This window comes from Ciconia boyciana, chromosome 3 (genome assembly GCF_034638445.1).
Source record: "Ciconia boyciana chromosome 3, ASM3463844v1, whole genome shotgun sequence".
NCBI classification, from domain to species: Eukaryota; Metazoa; Chordata; class Aves; order Ciconiiformes; family Ciconiidae; genus Ciconia; species Ciconia boyciana.
In genome coordinates this window covers 60,115,222-60,136,792 of record NC_132936.1, presented here as the reverse complement: position 1 = coordinate 60,136,792, position 21,571 = coordinate 60,115,222, and the positions used below count along the sequence as shown (strand labels likewise).

Here is a 21,571-nt window from a genome sequence, read left to right as displayed (position 1 = left end):
AAGTCAGGTAGCAAACAAAATCGGACGACTACCCAGTGCTACCTCCATGCCAGGTGAGCAACCAGAAGAACTGTCCTACATCCCATACACAGAATGCTGTTAAGGGCCAGTGGATCCACAGCGTCACTCATCCCAGGCCAGGTCATACATCAGAGTTGCTTCTCTGAATTAGCTTACACAGGGCTCGAGCAGGATTTGCACTGGCGAAACAGCAGCACCACTGCAGATATATGCGCAGCAAACGTCCTTTGATGACCAAGGGGACCTTGGCCAGCCAAAGTGCCAAGTCAAAGAAACTGGGCTTTCGCTCACCTCTCTCAGGCTGTTAAAATACATCCATGCAGCTAGCCATACATCCATGCCAGTTTGAAGTATTACTGCCCTTCACCTTCCTCCCTTTCACCTACTTCAGCTGTTTGCTACCACTCCTCCACCCAAAATTACCACACAAATTACCTGCAGCAGAGTCAGCAGAAGCAGCTCTGTATCTGCAGCTCAGTTTATATTCTGCTATGCCAGCTCACACCCACTTCCAGCAGGCTTTGCTGCGCACAGCTGAACTGCAAGCACACCCTTACTTCTGCCACAGAAGGCAGACCTGCAGCAGAAGGCTTGGGCAGATAACCGTCGACGTAACTCCTTGAGCAGCCACTTTGTTCCATGGGCCTCAGCAACCCCGCACTTTGAAAGATGAGTGCTGCTGAGACCTACGGCCAGCATTCATGAGACGAGAAACAGACTACGAAAGACAAATACATGTTCTCAGCTTCACAGCAAACTTGCTCTCTTGCTTCTCAGCTCTTTTCTCACCAACCCAATAAAGGCATTTATACCAACGGTAAATAAAGTAGAGGTAGAGCAGAGAGAGACAGGTGTTTGAAGAGTCACTTAAACCACAAAGATGCGGCTTGATGCTTGGCACAAATACCTGTACTGTAAATCACAGGTACCATAAATCACCTTCTACTTACAATTAGTTTAGGTCCCAAAATGCTTAAGCATAAAGTTAGGTTTGTATTTGTAAATATTACCACTGTACTCAATGAGACTTGGTTAAGGTGTTCTCAATGCTTTACAGAGTAAGACCACACAACAAGAAAGTGTTGAAATATGAATAAACCCATCAATCTAATAGGAATTGTTAGAACTGATCACTGTTTTTTAGGTCAAGTATATTTCCAACAATATTCATAATCATGCTGTGAAAATTACTGGAAACTTTTCTTTAGAAACTACCCATAATTTTCAAGTTTTTAGAAAAAGACCGTAAAGTTAACAGCGCACTGACACTACACTGTGAAAGATTAACATTTATATACTTCCTCACTTCAAAAAACAACTCAAGACACAAGAGCTACTTGAAGGGAAAATTATAATTTTTAAGTTTCAGCTCAACATCCCTTTTTTCAATTGACACTGACTCATGCAAACTCCAGGCCATAGCTTTTTCTCTGTCACTTACCTCCCAGCTGAGAAGCAAAGGAGCTGAGGAGTAGGGGTAGAAAGGAGTCTCGCAGTAATGCAATGCAAATGTTTTCCTATCTGAAACACTGTTAACAGAACCAAAATGCCAGGTTTCCATAGCAACCTTAACTGTGTCACATTGCATACACTGTACCTTAAGTAACACATTGATCAGTTTACTTGTAAGAGAAAATCCTGTACATTTGTAATGTACAGAATTAACACTGGAAGCCTTCATTGTTTATTTTTCAATTCCTGAACCTGCAACATTTATTGCAACACAGTCTGTTGAGTGTGACCTTGTATTACACCAGCACACGCAGCTTCACAGGGGCTCAGATGTTGGCAGCGTTCGGTGCATTAAAATTACAATGATCAACAGTAAATTGGACCCTCTACCCACTGCATAGTCTGAAGCCTGTTTTAAAAGCAGCAATGTTTCTAATTATTTCCTTCCTCCTTGCGAAATTCCTTTAGGTATTGTGTAACTGAGAATGATTTAGTTCTCTTGCTCTTCAGAAACATCCTTAAAACCTTTATTATCTTACCATTTTTCCTTCCTCCATCTCCAGATTCCTGTACAACACTACACACAGTTTCTGGCCTTGTACTGAGAGTCACCTCACACTATATACAAAGCAAAAACTCCCCTCTCAAACTGAATTCCCCTAGCTATGTATTTCCCCCACCTACTAGAGAGTCTCTCTGAATAGATGCTTGTTTCCTTCCAGAAACTTTCTCTACTTTTCTGTGTTCTAACCATTTGTGCACAGCTAAGTGTCTGCTCAAAATTATTCAGGTAAAGTTAGCAACCTATTTCTATGTATGCAGAAAAGAGAGAACAACGGAATGGTTCATACAAAACAGCTATATGCTATCCTTTTTCCAGCATATCTAATCTGGACTTTATTTGTTCAACTCTGGATGTGTTCAGTCAGTGAGATGGTTCAGGGCTTAGTTAAAAAAAAAAAACCAACACCACAACAAAAAGTTAAAAATATGCTTGAATTAAGGTTGAGTACTGTTGCATAAAAAACAGAAGTGTAGAAATTTTCTGGTAAAACAATAGCAGTATATATTTTACTTTCAGATTACTCAACTGTTTTAAACATTATTATTGAACCAAGGTGCTCTTGTTGAACAAAACAGGCTGATTTTCAAACTAAAATTCAAATATCTTACACTGACAGTATTGACAAAGTAACTCAGCATTTCTGAAGCTAGGTATTTCCTTTTGCTGGGAGGGGGATGGAGGGTGGGGTGGAACCTTCACAAAATTTGACCTAATTTTACAAAGAGCTTCAATTCCTCCAGTGCTGCATTTTCATGGAAGCCATCTCAGCCACATCACCAGGTACCACAACGTCGCTGAGCTCTCTACTTGTGTACCAAGTGCATTCAGAGGAACTACTCACTTACACAAGTTATACTTGTAATACCTAAACACACATTTGCAGAATTGGGGCCCAAAGATGAAAGCTGCTAACTTTCCATTCATCAGAAGTTATGCCTGACACAGCTGGTAATGGTGAGTGTTTCAGATTGCCCAACACATTTCAGACAAAACCTTGTCTTCACTTGTTTACAGCTACATCAAAGTAATTGCCTGCCCTTCCTCAAGTTGAAGCCAGCCAAAACAGTTAATGTATTAACGAGTTTTGGGGGGGCGGGGGGGGGGGGTCCATGTTAAAACCTCTTTTTTTGAGGGGCTGTAGTGCTCCAATTTTGGTGTTAAAACCTAAAATTGTCAGACAACAATTCAGGCCTTTTCACAGTTGCTCTAAAAATCAGTCTAAACTGGGTAGAGATCTACACCTTTAAAAAAATAGGAAAAGCAGCTTACACCTACCACATCTGGGTGCATTAGTGATTTGTAGTTAAAAAGGAGTGACCCATTACCTGTGGGAAGAGTATTATCCCAGAGCTAGATTCATGTTCTTATCAATAACTACTATAAGACCTAGGATTAAAATGCACACTTGCAATCTCGAACACATGGCTGGGCTAACCTAGTAATACCCAGCACTGGCTTCCACAGGTCAAAATTGCTTTTCTGAGCTATCTGCTTGCTGGACTCAGTAAAGTAAAAAGAAAAAAAAGTGAAGAGAAGCAGGAAGAAAGACATGTTTCAAGGCCGGATAAAGTAAATTCCAATTTATAGCACAGTATGCTGTCATCCTAGAGCCTTTGAGTGAGAAAATAATCACCCACAGCTCTTTCATCACAGAATTCACAACAAAAAGTATGTGGGATGAAGAAGAAATCAAAACTTAAACAACAGTTACAAAACACAGTACCAGGTAAAACTTTTATTTTAAATGCAATATAATGCTGACTGCAAAGCAGTTAAGAGTTGAAAACCGTACTCAGTACTGAAGATCAAGTCCTGATTTCAGTGACATCCATGGAAGTTTGATTGTTTACAAAGTTTCTAGATTTAAAAAAAAACAACCAAACAAAAAACAACAAAACCCCCCACAGCCAGAAGAGGGGCTTTTAAATGCCTGTTACCATTTACTGAGGGATGACAATAATTTTGCCCAAGAAATAAATTTTCTAACTTGAAGCCCTTACATCCCAAATCCTACATGGGTCCACGTGACAAAATGAACACATGACAGTTACCAAGTACAACGAAATACACATTTCCTCAGAAGCAGCTTAAAATCAGGTTTGGTGCTACAGGTGGCCCCTTCAGCTCTGCCAGCTTTCCTTTTGCAAACCTCCTTGGCTTTCCGCTGGCATTTGCACAGACTGCTCATGGCGCTCTTCAGTCATGGCTTGCTCCTAGCGCAGCAGGGCCCTATTCTGCAAGGAGCAGCGTGCCCCTGCTCTGCTGGGTCTGGGTCTGCATTTCCTTCCCAGGAGGAAAACAAGGAAGGGAATGCACCTTCCTTGCTCTTCTCACAAGCTTAATCCGAAGCACGCTCAGAGTTGAACAGAAGGGCTCAGAACCACTCTCCTGGGTGCAGTGTTTTTTCCACAGCTTGCCATCCACGGAGCCCAGGAAAACTCGCCAACATGCACCACTGCATGAGGTCTGGTTGTTTCCTGAGGTTCACGTTACTTGCTCGTCCCGCCCTGCCTGTAGAAGATTCTGGATTTCTTGTATTTGCTGTACCACTTTGGTCTCAAGATCAGTCTCTGGTCCTCTTCTTGTAAAACCTGCCTGTTACCTGCCAGGCTCAGCCTAGGACTGCGAACTACCAGAGCAGGGCTCAGGAAAGGACACAACTAGTTGACAAAACACTGAAACTTACTACTCACACAATAGCTTCAAGTGCACAGTGTCAACAGAGCAGGAGAAAAGAAAACTAATCTCCAGCTCCTTAATCTCTTCATGACAACCAATGTGTTACTTGTACTAACAGAAATCATGCATTACAAAGGGAAATCCAATTTTCAAAACAAATAGCCCACTTCAAAATTTATCCATTGAGTGGATAAATTAGATAAAGTGGATAAATTGGATAAATTTAGCAGCAGGGCTCAATTTTAAGGAATCCAGAACTCCTATATATACGGAAACAAATGTGCCCCAATGAGCAACCACATCGGCACTAGCCCAACACAGGAGATTTTACTTTCCATCCTGTAAGCGTGACTGTAGCAGGACACAAATGTAGATGTCACTGCAAGTTCCCGTCTAGGCTCTGTACATTGATGTGATGATTCCAGCCACCTCCCACCACCTACTCAGCCCTCACAAGAAGGCATACCTAACAAACACAGCTCAGCATCATACACTAAAATAAAAAAAAAAAAACCAAAAAATCTCTAAAAAAAAAATTACTTGTAAATCAAACGAAATTTCTTCAGCTGATACCTAAGCACAAGGGCTGGAGAACAACTCACCGCACTGGCATAAAGCCACCCTCGTCATTCCTTTGTGCTTCTCAATTCATCTCCTGACTGCTCTGATGACTACTCAGACTGCTTGCTACTTGACCCGGCACATCTGGGTGGCAAGGGGACTTTCATGGTCATCAGCTGTTGCATAGCTGTCAATTGTTTGGCCCATATCCACAGAAGTGACTGGCTCATAGAAGGCAAAGTCAATCTTTCACCACATACCTGGACATGTTTCAGCACACTGTTCTGTAACAAAGTAAGAGTCAAATTTTTATCTCCCTAGTTCTCCACCCATTGTCACCAGGATGTGGTGACACCATTCGCACCACGCATCTACTGGACAACACCTGCATTTCAGAAGCTTTTGGAGCTGGGACAGATAGAACTGCCTGGATTTTATGTCATGGGTTATCACAGCTGCTACCTTTAGCCATCAGTCTTCAGCAGCTTCACTGCAAAAGGTTTGATCAGCAGCCAGGATGGAAAAAAAGGGGAGTACAAGAAGTCAAACATTACTTACATATTACAAGTGAAGAATTTCTTTTTAATATATATGCCAGATATCATACAAATAATCTTAATTTGTAAAATTACTTTTTTATACTCTTCAATGCTTCTCTGAATTATCTATGAAAAAGAATGAAGGAAAAACTTAAGACACTCTCTGGCCTACAAAGCTTTGCTGAGCTTGTTACAGCTACCAAAACCTGCATACAGTATTATACTCAGCTTTATCAGAACTGCCCAAGTCTTTGGCATCCGTATAGCTACTTAAAAAGCATTATAGAAATACTACTACTTAAGTTGACAGTAAAATAAAGCCCTTGCCACCACACTGGCGCATTACTTGACCACGAGACAGTTAACTACAACAACAGACTAGCGCTACCTACTACGTTATTTGAGCACATTTGACTACTGACACAGCATGCAAGCACTGCTGAGCCACTGATGAGATTGAGTTGTTCTTGTAGCACCCCCTCCAAGTAACAACCTAGGCAGATCCCAATTAGTTTCTGCAATCATAGCATCACCTGACCTGGCAGGAAGCCATCCACACCTCTTCCCCTCAGAACGAAGGTGGCACTGATGGTTTATAAATATTCATACTTGTTTTCTATCTGCTGCATTAGCTTAGAGTATTTAAAAAGAAAACAAACCAGAAAATAAGACAGATGGCATGTGGGACAAAAAAGCAGAAAAAAACCAGACAGGAGTAGTGGCAGAGAGAGAGCACGCTGTTAGAAAAGGTTAAAATTACTTGAAAGATGAGTCAGGGAATAAATTACCTTTTCTTAAGATAAGGTTGAGTTCAAGGAAGCAGTAGCTCTCACTGTGAACTTCTGTAAAACAAAGCTGTGATTTCCTCTAACTGGTGCACTGGGACAGCTCTTTGTCTGCCCAGGGAGTCTTAGGTTTTGGGGAAATGGCTCTCAGGCATCTACAGAAACACTATGGGAAGATCCTGAAATCAGTCACTAACAGGTGAGACTACTGTAAGAAAACTTCCTTTCTAGAAATTGGTAGCTATTAATAAAAGGCTTTTAAATCCTGCTAAGTGAACACAGAATGAAACATAAACAATCCTAATTTGACACTATAACCAAAAGGTAAATGCAAATCTTGCCTGTATAAACAAGTAAAACTTCCCTGCTCAGCTTGGATGTTTTCTGTTCCTATAAACCAGGTTGATTTTACCATTACTTAAATATAACAGGTAGTCATAGAGCCTGCATTTCAAAAAGGATGTTGGAAAAAAAAAAAAAAGCTGTAAAACATACATAGTAGCCATAACAAAGGCAACAAAAGAAAAAAGTGGCACCTCAGTGGGATCTACATATAGCATATCAAAGAGGAGGCCTAATAATTACAACGCATGAGTACTACAGGGGATAGAATAACTGAGAGCAACGAACAGCTTCATCTAGCTGACAAGGCCATAGGACCACACCATGTGGAATTTGAGGCATGCAACTGAAAGCACAGCTCGTGTCTTAAAAACACGATAAATAACAATCAGAAAGGCTTATTAAGATTAGGATGAGTACTATCCATTGAGAGCTCCAAGTCTAAGCCAGAAGTCTTCCTAAAGGATAAACTGTGGTTCCATGAGAAGTCATTAAGTCGCAAGTACAGGCATGTCACTAGGCATGTCACACTACCACGCTGAAATACTTGTACTATTTCTCCAAGCTTGGTCAGAGACTGGGAGCAGCACAGGTGTGAGAGCAAAGCATTGTACCTGGAGTAACTCATCCTTCTTGGTACTTACTACTACCTTCTGCGTTGCAACCCATCAGGAAGTACTGACAGACCCCACAAAGCCTGCCTGCACCCTGCCCTTGCAGGCAAGCAGAGGAGAGACTGCAGACACACAACCACAGCCTCCGCAGCGTGCTGCCCACCCCAAAACATAACAGACACCTTCCAGCAGCGGCACAGCCACTGGCGCCCACCTGACATTTTGATCAAGAACAAAGAAGTACAGCTTTCTGCCTACAATCAGAAGGGTTTGCAAAGACAAGGGGGAAAAAAAAAAAAAAAGAATACTCCCGTGTATGTGTTTAATGTATCAATCTGAAACATTATGTTTGTGGGGGGAATATAATCCCTCTAGCTTGCTGTGAATTTTGTCACTGTTTCACGAATCTGGCTAGAGAAAAATGACACGGGAATAAGGAAACCAGTCAGATTTAAAAAAAAAAAAAAAAAAAAAAATCTGAAAACTTGTTTCTCCTACCCTGCTTTTCTTCCTGGTCAAAGGAGGCCACCTAAGTGAGCCCTCTTAATGCTGACTTCACTCCTCAACTGTAGCGTTAGTTTCCTCTTTTTGGAAAAGCGATCTTAACCCCCAGGACAAACTTGCAGCAGAGTGATGCCAAGGCCCAGCTCCCTCGCAGCAGGGAGCGAGAAACCACCAACTCCGTAGCAGGCGGCCATCCCCACCATCAATAACTACACCAGCGAGTGGATACCTCACCAAAACAAGAGCCGTGCCTGTAAAGCCTTAGACTTTTTTGGCTTATTGATCATGAGGAGGAAGAGATTCGTCAGTCTGCTGCTTCTTGGCTGATGACACTAGATTCACCCCGCCAGCAGAGCTGAGGACCACGACTGCCTGCTGCTGCATCGGGCACCTGCTGAGACACAGAGGGCACAAGCCAGGGGCCAGACAGGGAGTTTTACCATTTTTCTCGACATTGGTTATGCTTCTTTCAATGCCTACTGAAAAGCAAAGGGAAATTGAGTCCCTTCATCCCTCATTTCCATCACAATTATCATTTGTGAACATCTCCAGCTGCCTGGAGGAGCAATTTCTTGTACCACATCATGCTGCAGAGGCTCACGCTAATTTCCCACCTTGAAAACACTCACCCAGATGGGTGACTGCAGGGAGCCACTCTGGCTGCAATACCCATCTACAGGATTCTCACAACTGTGTTAATAACCTTTTTAAAGAAATGTTATTATCTAAAGAATTCACCTCTATTTGAATAGAGTGACTTATTCCCTAACACTGAAAGGGATTTGCAAGCTGTCCACTGAAGTCAGTACCATATGCTAGCCAAATATTTACCAGCACCAATCCCCAGCCACTTTTACTCTTCTCTTTCAAAATCCTGGATACACAAAGCAACAAAGCCACATTCCTATCAACAAGACAAGGGCTGTTCCAATCAATTCTAAGTCACTTCAACTCCAAAGGGAATGACTTATCATTTCGGCAGTAGACCCGATGAATCCAAATGGGAGTGTGGCTGCTGGTGCAGTGAGAACAGGACACTGGGCAAAGGCAAGGAGCAAGACTCAAGAGACTGTGCCTCACAACTGACTTAGACAAATCAGGTTTTCTAGAAGTGTTTCTTCTTCATAACATAATGCACACAAGAAAAAAAGGTACTGAATTAAACTGAAGTACAGAATTTCCTTCCAAGCCCAAGATTTTGATACATTATTTAAAAATAAAAAAGAAAAAGTGAAAAAAACCAAAACCAAACCGGGAAAGCCATCACACAGCATTTTGTCTACAAGTAGTCCCATCAGCTTCAATACAGCTCTTCACAGGACCAACACTGCTTGCCTGTTTAGATCCTTAAAATATTTTGTGTATATTTATGAACATTTTCCAGATAAAATGATGAAAGATAAATCAGCCTAAAATGCACTAGGACTTACATATTTTTAACCATGACTTACATTTAAAGACATATATTCATGGTAAAGTGATTTTCATTCAGAAAGTATATATGCACGCATGCTTTTCTTAGCTTTTTCTATTGCCTTCTCCATTAATTTTCTGAAGTCTGTGTGTGTATACCTATACATCCAAAGGAACAATATTAGCAAAATATGATTTCCACTCTTTGTATCTTGCTGATACAATATGCTGGGAGGGTTCATCAATATGCATTTTAAGGATCATCCAAACACAGGCCCTTAGTCTGGGTCACAGCATTTGAGGCAAGCCATAATCGATTAATGGGCACGTACCCATCCTAAAAGTCCATCATTATGCATTAATACAAGAAGTGTATGACTACTTAATGGGAAAACAATAATTGTGGCGTGTAAAGTAAACACATGGTAAAAGCCTGTTATTGAGTCTAAGCGTTCATCATCTTATTTCATCACCTAGAGGACAAACAGTTACTGCATCCTTTAGCACCATAATATTGCAAACACATCACCAACACACAGGTTACGCCCTCCAGCCAAAAAACCAACTCTGAAGTAGCGTGTGATGAGGTACAGAGAGGAGAGTCCGTTGCACACATTAAGAGACAAGAATCAGTTACTAACACGCCTCTGGCTCCCAGCAGCACTTCTTAATCATGACAACCCGAGCCTATCGAAATATAGAGAGCCTGGAACATTCCAGTAAATCATCCAAGATCTGGGGAGGGAGGAAGTAAGTGAGGTTTGAAGCCGTGAAAGCCAACAAAGCAATCCACTCAGCTGTATCGGCTGGCGAAAGGCGACAGCAGCGGCGAAAGCCGGGGCTCGCAGGAACCGCACCGCCGGCAGCGCCGATGGGGCCGGCGGCCGAGCCCGCGCTGAGCCGCCGCTGCCGGCGGGCAGGGGACGGCAGCCGCCCCGCGCCGCCCGGCCACACGCGCACCAGGAGAAACACGTCACGACCGCGGGGTCGCCCCTCACCTCCCGCGCTGCGATGCGGGGCTGGCTCCGTAAGCAAGCGAGCAGGCAAACGGCAACTCCGGCACCACAGCGCCGGCGGCGCCGGACCCTGCCCGCCGCCCCGCCGAGGCTCAGCTCCCGGCCCGGCCCCGCCGACCCCCGGCAGGGAACAAGGCCGTGGCCGAGCAATCGCGCCTGCCCGCCCGCCCCCCGCCCTCCCTCGCCACGGCGTAAACAGGAAGACAGCGCGCCCTCCCCCGCGGCGCGCACCTGCAGGGCGGGCGGGGGGCGGCATGGCGGCCCCGCGGCGCTGCGCCCAGGCCCCGCTGCCGGGCGGCGGCAGGAGGTCGCTGCGGGAGCGCCGGCTGCAGCGCTCCCCGCTCGACCAGAGCAGCGCCAGCCCCGCCGCTCCCCCCGGGCCCGGCCCGGCCCGGCCCGCCGCTCCGCTCCGCCCCGCCCCGGCGGTCCCGCCTCCCGCTCGGCCCCGCCCGGCCGCCCCGGCCCCAGCGGATCGCCGTCGCGCCGGGGCAGGGGGTCGGCGGGCTCTGGCTGGGCCCCTCGCTCCGGGGGCGGGCCCGTAGCGGAGCACCCGACGCGGGGAGAAGGGCGCGCTCTTCCTGAGCCGCTTCTCGGGCCCCAGCACCCACCCAGCCGCCGCGGTGCCGGCAAGCCCTGCCCTGGGGAAAGGGGTCTGTCTCTGGGGCCACAAAAAAAAGCCGAGTATGGCTTATTTCTCCACAAAGCCCAAGCGCCGGGCTCTGCCTCTGGAGAGGAGTTTTCTCAAGGGCAGTACTGAAACAAAACAACCAATTCTGGAAACTGAGGTTAACCAAAGCCTTTAGATCCATGGGAAACTGAAAAGCCTGCAAACTTTATCCGCTGTTTCCACACTGCCAGCATGCAGGCTTCTTCACCCAACCCCCAAAAAACAAAACCTGCTGGAGTTACCAGAAAATCCATTGCCTTACCTGAGATAACTCCAGGTAACGCTTCTAGGCGTTTGCAGCTAGCCTGAACAAGACCGAGCTTCCTATTCCCTCCTTCAGTCAGTAACCAGCTCTGAAGGACTGGAAAGCTTAGGGAAAGGCCTACAGTATTGTAACATCATTAAATCCCAAATTCTGCAAGACAAAAGCCTGAAGATAGGCAGGGACCTGCATAAATAAAAACTTAAAGTAACACAAAGTGTATACATACACATAAACATACAGATGCTAAGAGTGTGCCAAAATAAAACAGCAAGTGGTGTGTGGGTACCTCAGGAATCTTTTTTTTTTTAGTAGTTATAATGTCACAAATCCAACAAGTTTTAATTTTAAGTAAGAGAGGTATTTGTCAGAGGCCTATTTTTTAACCTAACGGCTGCTGAAAGATCCATTTCAAAATCATACATGTCGATTTCAGGACTGAATGCAACTCCAATATGGACATGCAGCCATCTCCCCCCACGGTCACCCTACTTGTAGCGTATGCTTTCTACCACTCAGTGTCAGTACTGGGACAATAACTGTTTCAACTCCTCCACTAAACTTGCTGCTGTACTTCCAGCTAAAATTGAAGTTTGCATCTGATTTTTTTTTTTCCTGAAACAGTTTATTTTACAAGACAGAGATTTTCTTTAAAACATAGTCTCCTGGTCAGAGGCTACATTTTGATAGCATACTGCAGTTACTACATCTTATATCTATACTATTACCCAGGCAAAACATGGGCAAACCCAAAGTTACATTAGTTAAAATCTCAAAGACCTCACTGGCGCAGGGGTTCTCTAGCACAGCACAGAAGAATGGGGTCCTGCTCTCAGTTACTCCTCCGGCACTGCTTAGATAACAAAATTGGGAAAAAAGAGGAAGAAAACTACAGGCCTAAAATAGTACCATTCACCTGACTTCTTTTACCAAATTGCAGAAGATACACAGCCCTAGCCATCAAAGTGGTGGAAGCCCCACTTCTCTCTTAGCTGAACTTGCACAATAATGACAGTGACCAACACCTTATTTTAGCTCCAGGAAAAGCTGGCTCTGTCCTAATGTACCAGTTCACTGTCCATCATCATTCCAAGCACGGTCACCTCCATTGTATTGTGTAGAAAGCTCTATGAGGACAATGCATAGATTCCGTATAGCAGACAAAGAAAACTACACATTTCTACAGTATTTACGTTGCCCCAAGCATTTCAAATACCTATTCTAGCCTACTAAGCAGGCTAGGACTGGAACAGAAGCATCATACAAGTTCTGGTTACGGCATTGCGGGTTATTGCCTGGAGGTCAACCCACAGAGTCCATCTCGTTGGAAGAAACTGCATGAGTGGGATGTAACATACCATTTTACTTTACTGGGTCTGGAAGTAAGAGGTAATGCCTGACTATCTGTTACAACAATGAACATGAGATAGATAAATGGATAGATAGATAGACAGACAGATAGATAGATAGATAGACACATCACCTTTGAAATAAAACCTTTGAAATAAAATTTAGTTTTGGTCTCTCTACAGCATAGAGGATAGAAGACAGTCTGAATGGTTTGCTCTTTCCTGTGGCAGTATGTTCCATGGCAATTCATTTGAATACAAATGTTCTAACATTGTTTAATTCATTGACTTTGTGTTACCAATGCTTAGAATATCTTTAACTGAGAAAATCTTAAATTCATGTTGCTCATTCATTTCAGGATTGGGCAAATTTGTTTTATCACTGATTGCACTATTTTGATGGAGATAAAATGCAAGTTTGCTATTTTAATCACTTCCAAATTGTGAATTTTTACCCTAGAAAAAGACTTCTCACACAAACTCACATGCATAATAACACAAGGAAGACAGAATAGACTTGGGATACCTAAGTACAATGTTTGAAAGGGTTTTGATCTTCCACAGTACACACTTCAGTGTACATTAATAGAGCTACATACATTACAGAGAAAAAATTATCACAGGTAAAGTATGTTTATGGCCTGCACTCAGATCAGCTTACACTAATATAAAAAAAAAATTGTACTGCTCATGTGTGGTTCATGTAATTTTTTTTTAACATCTGCAACTGTTAGCTTATGGCTCATTTATTTAAGAAAGACAACCTGCCATAAAGAATTGCACTGATGAGCTTGAATACCATAACAGTCCACTTTTGAAAAGGTATAAAAATAAAGGCGACACCAATATTTTCTTTTTCCATTAGCAGTCATCCTGTTTTTCCCAATTACTCCTACAATTATTCACCATGAAGTAGTCACAAAATGGGTTTCATACAGGCAGACTTTTATGCATAATTGAGGCTCTGCTTGATCCCACCATGCACTGTGGGTTGACTTCTGTAACAATATATTGCTTTTTTAGCCTGGTTTCTTCAGTTTATGTAATGATGAATTTTCTGAGTGTCCCCAACTAACCCTGTAACTTTGAATTGATTGTCTAAATATAACTCAATTTGACAGAGGTATTGAAAATTTCTACAAGTTTCACAAAAATGAAAGAGACCAGAGCTTGAAACTTTTATAAGAAGTTCTCCCCTAATAACTGGTTCTGTGCACCCATTCCTCTGTCTAGTAGAGCAAACCAGAAGTTGCTTCCAAAATGCTCTGCAGAAGAAAGACTGTAAAAGAAAAGGAATTTGCTGAGATGCATGAGGAGATGATAAAAAAGTCATATTTGTTTCAACTAAGGTATTTGGTTGAGCTCAGTGGACACTGGATGAAGCCATACCTTATGTCGAACCCCAGAATCACGTGCATTTTAACACAGGCTAAGAAAAAAACCTGACACAGGTCTTCTTGGATCAAATACAGTGTCAGGGGAAGAACAGAAGATCAAGGAAAACAATACAAGAACTTGTAAAAGTATTTATAAAAATATTGGTGGTAAGTTACTCCCCCATTTTTCTTCAGGATCTTTAAAATATTTTCTGGAAATAGTAAATGACTAGTCTGCACAGTATTAAGACATGACACTGCAAATTCTCACAGACTGCCCCCTAGCTCTGTTTAAATTAAACTACAAGAAGACAGAGCAAGTCACTGTACAGCTTGGAAGATGATCTTGGAGCTAGGAGTATCAGAACTGCTGTAACATTTCAACAATGCCTTTTGAGATTTTCCTTAGATTATTTCCATAAAAACACTATTATGGTGAAAATAGATATAAGAAATACAATAATATTGATAAAAGAAATAAAAAAATAAGAACTACAATAGTATTTTTTCCCCCAGAAAATAATTATAATCTAACAGTTAAGTAACCATTCTGATCATACATGGAAATTAAACACAAAATAGCAAAAGACTGTGCATCTTTTCCTTCCCTGTCCTCTCCACCTCCCTGAAACTGGGATGATGTACATGTTAAATCAGGCTAACTTAAAGAAGAAAAGCTGATGTCAAGACTTTCCAGATCAAATACAGTTGAGGAAAGAGAGGAGTGATAAATACACACATTACACATAGTTACAAATATAATTTACAGCTTCTGTGCAAATCAAGGATTTTCAGTACTGCTGAAGTGTGTACCCCAGGTACTAGAGACAATTTGTACTTACCATTATATAGCAGAAACATACACAAATAATACACTTTCAGTAAATTAGCACATTACTTTGATGTTATTCTTACTCATTTTTACATAGGAAGCCTACTGTCATGCATCAGTTAACATGGCAAATTAAAGTAATACTAATATGTAATATATTCATATGGAACAGACAAGTTAATTGCATACTGCTTTACAGCTTGCATTTAAAGTAATCGCTCTGATTTTTCAGATTCCAAAATTCAGCTTTGCATACCAAACTCTGAAGGCTGGGGTACAGTACCTGTAACATTGAATGTTACTCACTTGGTTTTACTGACACACCGCCATTCCGTTGTGTTAAGTGAAAAGAAACATCGGCCTCTGACATTCCTTCCCTGGCGCTTTTGGGAAGATCATTCTTCTCCCGCTAGCATCGCAGGGATGCAGGCACAGGCACTGGCTGCTTCTGCGCTGGCAGGAGGCTGAATCGCTGACAGTTTCACTGATGCGTTTCTCTATTGGATATAGGAAGCCAGAGAAGAGGCATAATCTTTTGTCAGTGCATGACTTGTACAGAAAAGAAAGCTATTTCTAAAAATAACGAGACAGCATATGACTCTCAATGCTACTTCCCTAGTGGTCTAGTAGTCAGCCCCCCGCCCCCCACGACCTGGGTTCATATCCAGGAAAAGATTTCTTATTTCAGTAAAATTTCTCTAGGACATATATTGAGAGTTTTCACTACTCTTACAGCTGTAATAAACAACCCTTTCACTGCTCAATAGAAATTCAGTATGATATATTACACATCTTGAAAATAAGTTGCTAATTGTCAAGCATAACAGAGCAAGAATTATTTGTTTCTACATCTAACAGTTTCCTAAGGCATGGACAAAACATGTTCGCCCACCCTGCCATCAGCCATGTGATCCCATCTTTCATAGGCTCAGTTTGGTAAGGTGCTAGCCAAAGAATTGGAACAATGGCAAAATGATCATGATGCTGTAACATTGTTGCAATATGTTGATGATCTCCTTGACCTCTGCTCTAAATCCTGCTACCCTGCTCCCAGTTTCCAAATTCGGTGAATTTGCATCATGACTGTTTAACCACCATCGAACAAGTGTCTTCTAGTAGGCCTGACCTGCAAGACGAACCCCTACAAATGCAGAACTGGAGTTATTTACTGATGGGAGCAGCTTTATGTTGGAAGGAAGACGAAAAGCTGGATATGCAGTGGTAACACATACTCAGGCCTTAGAAGCTAAGTTCTTTGCCTAGTAATACATCTGCTCAAAAGGCAGAATTGGCTGCACTAACATGAGCTTTAGAGCTTAGTCAGGGAAAAAGAGTTAATATTTACAAAAATTCTAAGTGTGCATTTGGAGTTGTGCATGCATATGAGGCAATTTGGAAAGGAAGAGGACTATTAAGTTCACACGGGACCCCGATCAAATATGGAACAGAAATAATGAAGCTCTTACAGGCAGTCCTTCAACCAAAGGAGGTTGCTATAATGCATTGTAAATCGCATCAGAAGGGAAACAGTGAAATCACAAACGGAAACCGAAAAGCAGACCAGTTAGCAAAGGAAGCAGCATTAAAGAAATCAAAATTTGAAGGAGCTCTAATTCCAGTACCCCGTTTGGAATTATCGCCCCCACAATATACTAGGAAGGAAAATCAATTGGCAGGGCAATTAGATTGATGCAAAAATGATCAGGGTTGGTGGGTGACACCACTGAAGCAATTATTAATTTCTGAAAAGATGATGAAAATTCTACTTGAGAGACTGCACCAAGAAACACACTAGGGAGCAGATGCATCACTGCTGATTGCCAAAAGACACATCACTGGGCCAAGAATGCAAAGCCTAGTGGATAGAATAGCCAAAAAGTGCGCTATCTGTTGCACCAATAACCCCAAAATTGCAAAGAAAATCATGGGAGGAATCGTAAAACAAGGGATAACTCCCGGGGAATACTGGCAAATAGATTTTATGGAATTGCCAAGGTGTAATCTGCATAAATATTTATTGGTAATGGTAAACACCTTTTCTGGTTGGCCCAAAGCTTTCCCCTGTCATACTAATAAGGCTAGGGTAGTGATTAAAATTTTATTGAAAGAAATTATCCCTAGATTCAGTGTCCCAGAAAGTATATCCTCCGATAACGGACCCCACTTTATTGCTGAAATAGTGCAGGGAGTTTCTAGATGCCTAGACATTAAATGGGATTTGCATACCCCTTGGAGGCCACAGTCCAGTGGCAAAGTAGAGAGAATGAATCAAACCCTAAAAGGACAGATTTCTAAAGGGTGTCAGGATCAGGAAACTCAAATGAAATGGGTAGATATTCGAGCCATAGCATTAATGAGAGTAAGAATTACCCCCAGAGCTAGGGAAGGTGTTAGTCCATTTTAGATCCTGTACGGGAAACCATATCCAACCAATCATTTAACCACAAAGGGAGACCAAATGCATATAAAGGGACAGGCTGTAATTAAAGTGTATTTGATCTCTCTCTCGCAGAGTTTATCCTCCTTGCGTAGGTACCTAAACCAGAGGACTCCCATTCCCTTGGACACTCCAGTACATCCGTTCCAACCAGGAGACACAGTCTACATACAAACTTGGAAAGATGAGCCCTTAAAAGAAAAGTGGAAAGGACCTTATACTGTGTTATTAAAAACTTATACAGCAGTAAAGGTGAATGGGATCGACTCTTGGATTCATTATACTAGAGTGAAGAAGACAAGTGGACCTCTATGCCAACTGGAGAACTGAGACTCCGACTAACCAGGGACTGTCGATGAATTGTATCAAGGTTTTTCTTTTAGAAAACTACTATTGAAGTTACCCCTGGGACACTCTTGGAAAGTGGTGTTAATTTAGCATGGTTTCAATGAAAATTGTATCTGTGGCGTGGATTAACCTAGCCTGTACTTTTTGTAACGGAAATCTAGTCTTAAAACTTATCCAATCCTTTGAAAGAATCCATAACGTCAGCAGTATAACGGCCTGTTTACCATTCCCTAAATCTGCAGCCGACCCCCTTGAGTGGGGAATTTTAACTTTAGATTTAAACTGAACCTTTGATGCATTATTATCAAATGGATCTGGAATTTTAAGATTCTCAGAAAAAGACGAAAAGGTTTTCAGTCTTGGGCGATGGTCATGGCTTACAAATACAACTCATTCTTGTTGGCATGTCAACAATACTAGATGAAACGGCAACCATCCAGGAGGTACTAAACCATGTCATTATTTTCCATGGGGAATGGGCGTACCCCAGGTATGGGCCATCCCAGAAGAGGGTGAGGGGCATTACATGCAAACCACATCTTGGTGTATTGCGTGGACTGGAGAAAGAGATTTAAATCAAAAGGGTAGAAACATACCGGGTATTAAATTGTTAGCAAACATGACGGTGGCAAAAACTAAAGGGTCACAATATTTCAGGTGGAACTGCACACAGGTTTTTGATTGTTCCACAGTTGATTATGGAATTCAACGGTTAGGCCCCGTTGCCTGGTTGCCCTGCAATTAGGATGTCTATGCAGAAATTATTCCACTCATATAATTGATACTTGGACCAGTACCATGGTCCAAAATGAATCTGTTAAATGCGATAAAATGATGCTGCCCTCCATGGGTCATACTGTTTGGGTTAGTGGTGATGGAACTTGGACTACTCAATTACCTTTAAAAGGGAAGGTGTGTCAACATACTTTAGGTATGTTAACCTTGTGTCCCTTACAGAGACAAAGACCTTTAAGTAACCAATTATGGGGGAAATTGAAACGAGATGAAACAGATCCTTGGCGACATCCATCCACTGGAACTAAGGTAGGATGGATCTTAGAAGCTATCTTCAGTCACCAAATTACCTCCTTTCAGAATCGCATGTGGTTGTACAATCTGACAGGACAAGCAGAAATATTAGCAAATGCAACTAGAGCAGTATTTCAAGATTTAAACACTCAATTACAGGAAACTTCAAAAACGAGTCTTAGATTTAGTAGTAGTATATGAACATGGGGTATGTGGGTACCGAAATCTGGAAAACAAAGGTTGTTGCATCCATATCCCTAATACGACTGAACATTTGGATCAACAAATAGACAAAATAAAACAAGTGGCAAAATCAAGAAGAGACATTCAGGTCCCTATGGAAGGAGGATGGTTAAACAAAATATTACAAAGTTTTGGATTCTCCCTGATTGGATGGTTGGCAAGTTTATTTCAAATTATGATTATAATTGTAATTATCATGATAATAATGTGTTGTTGTTAGTTGTGCCTTAAAACGTGTTAGACAACTAATTATATGAGCTACTGCCGGGAATTATATACTGTTAAAGAGAACTAATAATGAGACATATGAGGACTACAAAGAAAAGTCTCCACTGGAAGGGGGGAAATGATATAAGGGCCATAAAGGCCTTGTGAAACAAGATACTTTCTGTATAACAACACATGCCTTGCTAACGACTGTGCCCTTGAAGAACTGAAAGACTGATAAAAGGGGAACATCCTGCCCTAGAAGGCGCCGAAGACTGGGGGAGTGCCGAAGAAACATGAAGTCAGGGAAAACACTGCAGTAACTAGGGAAAAGGTAAAGGCGTCAGGGGGAGATAACGACCACAGACTCAATTAAAGACCAAAAAAGCTACCCCCCCCACCTCCTCCAAGCATGCACAGAATATTAAAGTAGCACTGTAGCTTTAAGTTGAAACAAGAGAAAGGTAGACCAATAGAGAACTGCTTTGTGTAATTACTTATGCATATGTATAACTAGACCATATAAATATTGTACCTGCATGACCAAACTTTGTGCTAGCTTTGTGGAATAACCACCTAGCATCCATCTCCGTGCAGAGGTGAAATAAAATACCTCTGCCTTGTGTGTATATTGCTGTCTTGCACACTGGGTAAACGACCCCATGCTTGTGGGATAACAGGACCAGGTGACCTCTCTCACCTAACCATGACCCCCTCTTTGCAGTGGCCTCAGGCTGCAGTGGTGCCTCAGTTTGAGCTGTGCTCTGCCTCCAGCGCTCCACAGCTTTGTCTCCTCAAGGCCTGAAATGCCTTGGTCTTACCAAAGAAGCTGCTATTGATATACATGTGAAATGCAGTTCCTGCAGTATATAAGACATCAAACTGTATCTAATAGGGCCTAATTGTAACCTCACATTTTATAAGTTATGTACCTCATTGCACAGTAAAATTGCTCAATTTAGACAAAAGAAAGCTCCATCGCAATCGAGATACACATTTTGTCAAAGCCTGCTACTGTGAAGGGTTTGGGATGAAGTGAACCATTGGCTGAACAGGGACTCTGATGAGATGGGATCCAAACACCCAAAGCTCCTGAGAACATCCCTGAGGAAAGTGGTCTCCGTAAGTTTGTTTTCAGACTCTAAAGCTTTTAAAGATAAGCTAATGCATATTTGCAGAGTCCACAAGCATATAGTCCGAAGTTTATCTACCTTAACATGGAAAAGGTTTCTTATATAATGCATTTCAGAGGCAGAAGGCTTGAGAACTAGAGAAATTCGCTTCTGTAGAGCAAACCCTCTTATATTATGGACACTGCTTAGATAGGGAAAATTACTTTTGCTAATGCAGCTCACAGATCTACTTTGCTCATGAAATCAACATGCCAGAGGAAAAAGTGCTTATGCAGATGTCATCTGCACTGATGGCAGAGTTTTCACTCCTCTCACAGAAACCTCACCAAAAAAAAGCAAAGTCACAGATTCACATCTGTCGTGTAAGAAGGCCCTGGCAGCTCAAGGCAAGTGAACTGCCAATCTGGTTTCCCTCTGTGGAGCCACGGACTTCCACCTGAGGTAGGCCTTTTGATCGACTCTCCCCTGCAGACCAAATACCGAAAACCGGAGAAGCTGTGCTCTGTTTCCACAGCCTGCCTGAAGCACAATTAAGACGCAGGGGAGGAAAGCCACACCAGCGCGCCCGTCCCTCCCCTCTCGGGAGCCGCCGGCCGGCATTTGCAGCGCAGAGCGCGTGGCTGACGAGGCCCTGCCTGGAGCCGTTACAGCAACACCCCGTAGAAAGACTATCTTGTAAGGAACGGCGGAACAGGCAACACGAAATGAAGAAAAATAACCCGGCCTACCCCCGCTCCCGCCGGGGGCCGCCACCCGCCCACCGGCCTGGGGAGGCGGGAAGGGCCTCAGCCCGCCCCGCGCTCCGGCGCCTTCCTCCTAACGAGCCGCCCTCTGCCCCGGCCGCGCAGCTCTTGCCTGTCGCGCTGTGCGGGGCAGACCTGCTGCCACTCCTGCGCCGCCGGACCGACGGCAGGGCCCGAGGCTCTGTCCCGCCCGGCCTCCCACCGCCATCCCGCCTCCCGCCCACGGCTGGGACCCCTCACCCGCCTCGCCTGAGGCGCCCCCTCTCTTCCCGACCCCGCCGCCGCCCCCCCTTCCATGGGGTGGAATGGAGCGTCCCTCCCTACAGACAGCTGCCTCCGGGACTTGGTACTGCCCGGAAGGGGGGAGCACAAAGAGGCGAAAGCACCGGGGCGGTAAGGCGTGTGGTTATGTGACTTAGCTCTTGGGGAAGGAGTTGTAAAGTTGTTGCGGAGA

General features: G+C 43.2%; 1 protein-coding gene across 5 annotated transcripts in view; it reads right to left on the bottom strand.

Moving 5' to 3' along the window:
- NCOA7 (nuclear receptor coactivator 7) overlaps positions 1-10,881 on the bottom strand; it is an 88,956-nt gene extending 78,075 nt beyond the window's left edge. For 4 of the 5 annotated variants that reach the window (XM_072855787.1, XM_072855786.1, XM_072855790.1 and 1 more), the window contains exon 1: positions 10,723-10,881. The gene's annotated coding sequence lies outside the window, so the exon portion shown is untranslated. Of the gene's footprint in view, positions 1-10,473; positions 10,615-10,722 lie in introns of those variants that run through there. The other variant, XM_072855788.1, reaches the window with a different exon arrangement.
- Between the last annotated feature and the right edge of the window lie 10,690 nt (positions 10,882-21,571).